General features: G+C 40.5%; 1 protein-coding gene across 5 annotated transcripts in view; it reads left to right on the top strand.

Annotated features, from left to right (window-relative positions):
- The first annotated feature begins 1,357 nt into the window (after positions 1 to 1,357).
- LOC102083193 (Na(+)/H(+) exchange regulatory cofactor NHE-RF3) overlaps positions 1,358 to 8,588 on the top strand; it is a 28,840-nt gene continuing 21,609 nt past the window's right edge. The window contains exons 1-3 of one of the 5 annotated variants that reach the window (XR_003213865.1): positions 1,358 to 4,563; positions 6,862 to 6,967; positions 7,719 to 7,782. The gene's annotated coding sequence lies outside the window, so the exon portion shown is untranslated. Of the gene's footprint in view, positions 4,564 to 4,815; positions 4,836 to 6,861; positions 7,783 to 8,588 lie in introns of those variants that run through there. The other 4 variants (XM_025898386.1, XR_003213864.1, XR_003213866.1 and 1 more) reach the window with 4 other exon arrangements.

Here is an 8,588-nt window from a genome sequence, read left to right as displayed (position 1 = left end):
CCGTTTCTTCCCGCAGTAAATATAAACAACGATAGTATTCAGGAAGAAAACCAAACATTGCATATATTTTTATCATAACTCTGGTTTTACGTGGCCTATCAACACAATTTAAAAACTGGTATAAAGTCCACACTTTTTCCGTCAATTGTTCCGTCTGTCCTGCTCACATCTCCAATGGTTGTACACGTTGTCATTAATGTGGCTTCACTGCACATCAGCCACGCCGCTTTGCTAGCTAAAACTCCGGTGTCGGCACATAAGGACACTGTCATAGCCTGTCAACCACGTTGATTGGCTGCGTATATACGAATGTGAATCGCATTATTGGCTGGACTATAGGATAAGGTGGCATCGTTCTAATCCCATACAGGAGCAGCCAGTCACTTACTGACTAACACTGCAAAACAGAATTGTTAAAGTTTTAATTTTAATTTCAATTCAGGTTAGATTTTTTTTTGTGCGCAACGCAGATTTTCTGTGCGCAGAGACCGTGCCAGCAGTGCGCAATTGCACACATGCGCAGCTTAGAGGGAACATTAGTTTCCACACCACTGAAGTCGTTTTACCTCTCTTTTCAACCAACGGCATTCTTTCGTCAGCAGCCATTATCCTCTCCTCTCCAAATAACTTCTGCTTAGCTTTCCGAGCTTCCCTCGGGTCCTCTTGTGACGCGTGTTCGAAACACAGAGAGGTGCACTCGATTTGCCACACGGAGCAGCGCGAGAGTAAAGCACAAGGGAGGTGCTAATAATCGGCTCAGTCATTTTTAATGATCGTTGAAAACCCAGATCGTAATCGAGATTAAAATTCGATTAATTGAGCAGCCCTAGTTTTAACAGTTACTTTAGTCTGACAAAAGCCGAATGGCGAATTAGCGCTTTCAGTCAGAGATTGAGCATGCACCGGTTTATTGCATTTCCAGACTTGCTTTCGGCACAATTTACAGTGCGCGCTACTCTGTTTTTTGTCAGACTTGAAATAGCCGAAATACCTTCACACTGTGGAACTTCTATGGCCATTCCGTTCGACAAGCTCTCCGGCATTGGAACCATCATCTGGTTTTTCTTCGGTAACCTTCGCTCACGCTCTCGGTTGATTTTTCTGTAGTCGGCGCACTCATTTCCTCCATTACCTGGGCAGCCCGGCTGGCTGCTTTCCAAACAAATACACATGTGCGCCTTGGCACTTGTGCTGTACGTAACAAGTCACGTGACGTGACGCTGCGGCTGTGATTGGTTCGGCTCTGCGCTACTTAATTTTGATTGGCTGTTCTTTGTTTTTTTCTTTTAAGAGGACAAGAGAGATGAGGCCTATCGCAATAGTAAAATTTTTCTATTGAGAAAAAGTTATTTCGCATTATCGTTCTATCGCCCAGCTCTAGATGTAATGTGTTCAAACAAACCAGAAACGACAACTACATCTCACCTTCCATCCAGGACAATGCCTTCTTAAAAATAATGGAGGAAGGACTAACAAAAGACACAGATAACAGTTGGACAGCTCCTTTACCATTTAAAAATCCATGCCGAAAGCTCCCTAACAACAGACCACAGGCCCTGAATCGCCTAATGTCTCTTCTTCACACCTTTGAAAAGAAAAAAGAGATGAAGGAACATTTCATCACTTTCATTGACAAAATATTCCAAAACAAACATGCAGAGATTGCCCCTCCACTAAAAGAGGATGAGGAATGTTGGTATCTGCCACTATTCAGTGTCTACCATCCCTGTAAACCCACGCAGATCAGGGTCGTCTTCGACAGCAGCGCCAAGTATGAAGGCATATCCCTGAATGATGTTCTGTTAACAGGACCAGATTTTAATAACTCATTGCTTGGGGTCCTAATACGCTTCAGAAAAGAAGCCGTTGCCTTCAGAGCAGACATCGAACAGATGTTCTACTGTTTCAACGTGCGAGAGCAAGAGAGGAACTACTTACGCTTCTTGTGGTTCCACGACAATGACATTTCCAAAGAAATTGTGGAGTATAGAATGACGATCCACGTCTTTGGGAACAGCCCATCGCCAGCAGTGGCCATATATGACCTCCACCAGTCTGTCCTACGCGTCGAACCAGACTGCGATGCAGATGTGAAGCAGTTTGTCATGCGCGACTTCTACGTTGATGACGGACTCAAATCTCTACCTACTGTTGAAAAGGCCATATCTCTACTCCAAAGAACCCGAGATGCACTTGCAAACTCAAATTTAAGACTGCATAAAATAGCAGCAAACAGAAAGGAAGTACTAGAGGCATTCCCGACTCAAGATCATGCCAAAAATCTAAAAAACCTAGACTTTGAAGCTGATTCAGTGCCCATACAGCGTAGCCTAGGTCTCCTCTGGGACCTAAGTAAAGGCTGCTTCACCTTTGAAGTATCTGATGAGTCAAAGCCCTTTACTAGACGAGGTGTTCTATCAACAATAAACAGCCTCTATGATCCGCTGGGCTTTGTAGCACCAGTCACCATACAGGAAAAGTCAATTCTACGTGAACTTACAGCTGAAAATGAGGACTGGGATGCTCCACTGCCTCCCAAAATGGAAGAGTCCTGGACACAGTGGAAAGACTCACTCAAAGACCTGCCTAACATGACCGTTCCCAGAGCATACACAGACATTTCCCCTTCAACAGCAGATCACTCCACTCGTTCTGTTCCTGCATACCAGCTGCCGCTTAGTAACTGGCTCACTGGTCCTGACCTTTTGCATCAGATTCAGAGTTCTCTAAATGACTCCTATGACCTTGTAGAGCCCAGCATGGACTCAGATGTAAGACCTCAGGTAACTGCACTCAAAACAACAGCCTCAACTAAAGAACTGGGCTCAGACATATTCACCAAGTTTTCTACCTGGAAATCCCTCACGCGTGCTCTTTCTAGGCTAATACATGTCATCCACAACTTCAAATCACTACCAAGCAAAGCCAATCACTGTCATGGCTGGCTTTACTGTGAAACGGGACTTATTGTGGATGAGTTAAACCAAGCTCAGAACCTTGTCATTCGAGCAGTACAGTAGGACGTGTATGCTGAAGAAATCAAGTGTGTGCAAAAACATGAAAAACTACCCAAAATCAGTCCTCTCAAAAACTTAGACCCCTATCTGGATAAAGGACTCCTTAGAGTAGGTGGTCGCATCAGAGACTCAATCATTAGCCAAGGTGAGAAAAACCCTCTCATAGTTCCTGGTCATCATCATGTTGCAGCTCTTCTCATAATGCACTACCACGAGCAGACCCAGCATCAGGTTCGCTCCGCAGGATGGTGGATAGTGGGCGGTAAAAGAAAAGTGAGCACAATCATCCATCTTTGTGTTACCTGCAAAAGACTTCATGCCCCTTTGAGCACACAAAAAATGTCAAACCTCCCTCCAGACCGTCTCACAACAGTTCCCCCTTTCACGAATGTGGGCTTAGATGTGTTTGGTCCGTGGTTTGTGTCTTCACGACGCACAAGAGGAAGCGTCAATCAGAATAAAAGGTGGGCTGTCATATTCACTTGTTTGAGTATTAGAGCAGTTCACATTGAAGTGGTAGAGTCACTTGATACATCTAGCTTCATTAATGCATTCCGACGATTTCTGGCCGTGAGGGGACCAGTGAAAACTGTTCGCTCTGATCGAGGTACCAATTATATAAGTGCATGTAAAGAACTGAAAATCCCTTCAAACTTGGACAACACAGCTGTGCACACCTTCTTAAAAGAACATGGATGTAAATGGACTTCAACATAAGACCACTAAACTCACTCATGAGGTTCTCGTCACCTTCATGGCAGAGGTGGCTGCTATCATAAACTCTAGACCTCTTGTCCCGGTTTCATCAGACCCGAGTGACCCCTTTATCTTGACTCCAGCTGTTCTCCTGACTCAAAAGGTAGCAACCCTTCAGGCTCCAGATGAAAACTTCACAGCATCAGACCTCTACAAACATCAGTGGCGCCAGGTTCAGCACCTGTCGAACATCTTCTGGGACAAATGGAGGAAAGAGTTTCTTCCTACCCTCCAGCCACGCCGCAAATGGCAGTCTAGCCAGCCTAACGTGAACTTAGGAAGTGTTGTTGTACTCAAAGACAGTCAAATGCCAAGAAATGAATGGCCCCTTGGTCTCATAACTAAGGTGTTCCCAAGTAAAGATGGTAAAATACGTACCATGGAAATTAAGGTAGCCAAATCAGATGGTACAAAGGTGTTAACCAGACCTATCTCAGAGATTGTACCTTTGGTTCCTTCTTAACATGTTGTTTTCCCCAATATTTAATTGTGGCGTTTATTCACGCCAGGCAGGGAGTGTTCTGTTATCACTAAAAGTTGTAAAATGTTGTATCACTGAAATATCATTCTCAGTCAGTTGTTATTCATTATGTGTTTACAGCACCCTCTGTGGTTGCTCCAAGTAATGCACTTAGAAATGACTTTATTTGAAAAAACTTTATTGAACAGGAAGTCCGCTCAGTCAAGAAAAGCGATTGAGCAAAAAGAAGGGAAACATATCGACACACTTTTTATGGTGTCCTGTTGGAGAAAATACTGTCCACATCTTCTGTTTATGGTTGTATCGCCGGTATGTACTTAAAGTATAAGTTGCAACTCTGTTTTTGTGCAATATGTTGCCCGCTAATGCAGTATTTGGCTGTAAAGCTAGTCCTTTTGTTAAGCTAGTTACCCGCGATTTTGGAGGTCCTCTGGATAGCATCAATAGTACAAGTTTACATAATTAGATATATGACATATGCTATGTAGTAGCAGGGTGGTATATAAATGCATATTATGCTGCACATATGTATATTATGACTGTATTTTTTGTCGTTTTTAGTTTTACCCTTTTGAATGTCAGTAAACCTGTTGACAATGCTCATCGGTCTTCAGAGTGGTGATATAAGAAAGGTGTTAACACCCCTGCATCAGACATACACCCATAACGGCACAACTATATTTAAAAAACACATCATACACAACATGATATAGCAAAAAAATGAGTGGATTTTGTTATAAGGGTTATTAAACAGCTCATTTCCAAAAAATCTGAATTTTCTGGCTATTTATTGATGGGTTGGGTCTTACAGGGTTAATGACCTTATACTACCATATCACCCTATTAGAGAGTGCAGGCGTACAAGTACTAGTGATGTGTCGGTCGTGAACGAAATGGCTCTTAGAGTCGGATCTTTGAAGTGAACGACGTGAGCCGGCTCCCAAGGTGGGTTTTTTTTCTTTCTCTCACCCTCTCTGTCGCACTTTTTTTCGCTTCACTCCACACGCGAGCCTTGTGCTTTGCGCTGGGCAGAGGGGGGAGGGGCAGTAGTTACACTCGCAGTAGCACAGGAACAGAGCGGGAGGGAGAGACAGAGAAAGAGAGCCAGGGACAGCAACATCACATTAGAAAGGTATCGTAATCATCCACAACTATTTTCAGTTGCGGATGATAAAGCATTCAGAATGTTTATTCATGCAGGCCTATATGACAGAGAATGTGCATCTTCTTTTTGTTTTCATATTTTAATTATGTTGTGGTTTGCAGTGTTTTGTGTTATTTCACTTTAAATTTGTTTAAAAGGAAAAAGCTGAAAATTTAAATAGTTACAAGTTGAAATGTAAATAGTTGGTTTTTGTATTATACGATTTATTTATTACATTTTATGTGGAGTGAATAAATAAAAGTATATTTACTGTGGCCCCTAGAGACAAAACACGTACAAACTCCAAAACACATACAAACTCCAAAACACATACAAACTCTGAAGCTCGTACAAACCCAGAAGCACGTAAAAACTCCAAAACACGTACGAACTCCAAAACACATACAAACTCTGAAGCTCGTACAAACCCAGAAGCACGTAAAAACTCCAAAACACGTACGAACTCCAAAACATGTACAAACTCCGAAGCATGTACAGACTCCAAAACACATAAAAACTCCAAAACATGTAAAAACTCAGAAGCATGTACAAACTCCGAAGCACGTACAAAACACAACGGAAGTGCTCCAGGATGCTAGGCGCAGTGTTGAGCTTTTGTTACCTAGTGGCTACACAAGCCAGGAAGTACCAACGACCGGATTTGGTGTGTGGTAGTAACAGGTAAATGAACTTTTTTATTATTATTATTATTTGAATATATATGAGTGCTTGTGTATAAATAAACAAACAATACACATATGCTTACAATTGTGTAATTTAAGTGATCTAGGTAGCTCTGTTTTGGAAGTTCAGTTAACGCTAGAAATGTGTTTTGGAGTTTGTTCGTGCTTTGGAATTTGTACGTGCTTTTTGGAGTTTGTGCGTGCTTTGTCTCTAGGGGCCACCGTATATATTTATATATAAACATATATAAATAAAACCACTTTTTTTACATTAGTAATTCCTTTTGTGCATAATTTTATATTGTTGTTAATAATAAATTAATTAAAGCAACAAAACAACCTGAAGAGCCGGTTGGGAGCCGAAAGAGCCGGCTCTTTTTAGTGAGCCGAGCCGAAAGAGCCGGTTCTCTAAAAAGAGCCGGAAATCCCATCACTAACAAGTACATCATAAGGTCCTAGAGTATTTAAAAAGTAGAATGGGAGGCAGAGCCTTCAGTTTTCAGGCCCCTCTTCTGTAGAACCAGCTTCCAGTTTGGATTCAGGAGACAGACACTATCTCTACTTTCAAGTTTAAGCTTAAAACTTTCCTTTTTGCTAAAGCATATAGTTAGGGTTGGATCAGGTAACCCTGAATACTCCCTTAGTTATGCTGCAATAGGTGTAGGCCCCTGGGGATCCCCATGATGCACTGAGTATTTCTTCTTCAGTCACCTTTCTCACTTAATAGACCTCTCTGCATTGAATCATTATTTGTTATTAATCTGTTGCTCTCTTCCACAGCATGTCACAGCATGAGGAGGAAGACAGGATGTATTCTTCCTCTCACCCCAACAGCAACAGATGGACATTTCATGGATGTTTCATTGGTTCTTTTCCTAAAGCAATGGTTTGACAAATTCCTCCACCACTTGTCATTTTGAGCTGATAGTAAATTTAACAGTAGAAGTTTTCATCCAGGAATGTGTGCAAAAACTGCATGTATATGGATATGTATTTACAGTATTCATTTTAATTATCTGTCTTTTAAACCAGCATATTTGTGAAATGATTTTAAGATTCTGAGTGTATTTTTACAGTGTTTTCTTCCTTTAAAGAATAGGAAATGTTATGTTTATTCATAATTAAAATGTGATTTTACATTAGACATGTTTATTCATATGCTGATTTTGCAATTGTATCAATATTTTATTATCTAAAAACAGGAGTCAAATTCTGTAAAATCCACAGGAAAGCTATTGTTCGATTATAGATTCTTAAAGAAATTATGGGATTAAATAGGATCATTTTTTGTATTTAGTGCAACTCTAAATACAAAAGAAATTAAATAAATATAATCAAATATAATGATAATCAACAATTTATTTGAAAACATGTTGTAGGATGTGTTGCTTTGGAATAATCAAATTTATCTATTTGGTTTGAGTTATTTATTTATTTGGTCCTTCATAGTGAACTGCAGTTCCATAGAGTGGTAAAGGTGCATTATGTTTTCTTTTCCATTACAATGTGTCACACTCTGCACACAGACCTCTTGAGGCGTGTCATGGAGTAAATGTTTAACCGTCATAGCTAAGGAGAAAGCAGTCAGCATCTTAGGTTTTTATTATCTGTCTGTTGTGAACCTTGTCCGTCCACAGTGCCTTAGTCTGAGCAGGTACAAATGCCAAGCACACAGGACTTCATGAGGTCCTTAAAAGGTAGGGTTTATTTTCTGCTTCTCAAACATATGACTGTTCATGATTTGAATATTCAAATGTGTACACATGCCGTCCTTAGTTACGGCATAATTCCTCTGTGTGAAATGTCATAGCAGTGGTGGTAAGCCAGTTTACTTTTGTTTTTTATGGTAAGTGTTTTATGCATCATTGTGGTGGATTGTGTTTTTCAAAATGCTATGGTATATATTGCTGTCAATATAAAAACACACACTAACTTCAGCTATGTTCTTCCTGGTTAAACATTGCCTTTCACTATTTGAAAAACTAAATCCACAGGGAGGATATTTTTGTGTGCGCACACACACACATGCGCGTGCACACACCTACACACACACATGCATGTGCACACACCTACACACTCTCGTTGTTTTTGAAGAGTATTGTGAAAGATTGACCCAAAAGATCATGTTTCTCCAATGTTTCTGGGAGGTCATTTAAACATAATGAATGAATTTCTTTAAACATAATGAATGAATTGGATTAAAGAGAACGGAGAATAAGAATGTACTCATTTGCACATTAAAAAAGTTAATGTTTTAAGGGTTCAAGCAACATTCCGTCCTTCACACTTAATGCAATATCCAGAATCAGTGACTGGCTTAATCGTTGCTTATGTGAGAAATAACTTGCATTTCCATTAAAAATTAGTTTATTATGCTTTCATATGCCACGGACATATTTTCCCTTGCATTTTTTCCCTTTTGAATGAAGTTTTGCAACTATGCAGTTGAAACTATACAGTTTTTCCAGCTATGCAGTGGCAAAACAAGTACAGCATGTACATGTCAA

This window comes from Oreochromis niloticus, linkage group LG14, assembly GCF_001858045.2.
Source record: "Oreochromis niloticus isolate F11D_XX linkage group LG14, O_niloticus_UMD_NMBU, whole genome shotgun sequence".
Lineage (NCBI taxonomy): Eukaryota > Metazoa > Chordata > Actinopteri > Cichliformes > Cichlidae > Oreochromis > Oreochromis niloticus.
Note: the sequence above shows the minus strand (reverse complement) of the source record. Positions and strands in the feature narration are given on the sequence as shown.